The following is a 218-nucleotide window of genomic DNA, read 5'->3' on the forward strand; positions in this document are numbered from 1 at the left end:
CTTTCCCGCCTCGCGGCTGGCGCTCCGTGCAGCAGGGAAGCGCCTCGGTGCCGTCCGCACGGCGGGGGCAGCGGGACGGGAGGGCCGGGCCGCTTCGCCCGGCTCCCGGCTGCCGGCTCCGGGCCGCGGTGCGGGGCCGGGCCCCGCTCCCACCTGCCCGCGGGCGGGGCCGGGCGCGGCCGCCAGGGGGCGCCCTCGTGCGCGGGCGCGGCGCAGCG

This window comes from Nipponia nippon, unplaced genomic scaffold (genome assembly GCF_047370975.1).
Source record: "Nipponia nippon isolate SJK-2023a ecotype South Korea unplaced genomic scaffold, ASM4737097v1 scaffold_18, whole genome shotgun sequence".
NCBI classification, from domain to species: domain Eukaryota; kingdom Metazoa; phylum Chordata; class Aves; order Pelecaniformes; family Threskiornithidae; genus Nipponia; species Nipponia nippon.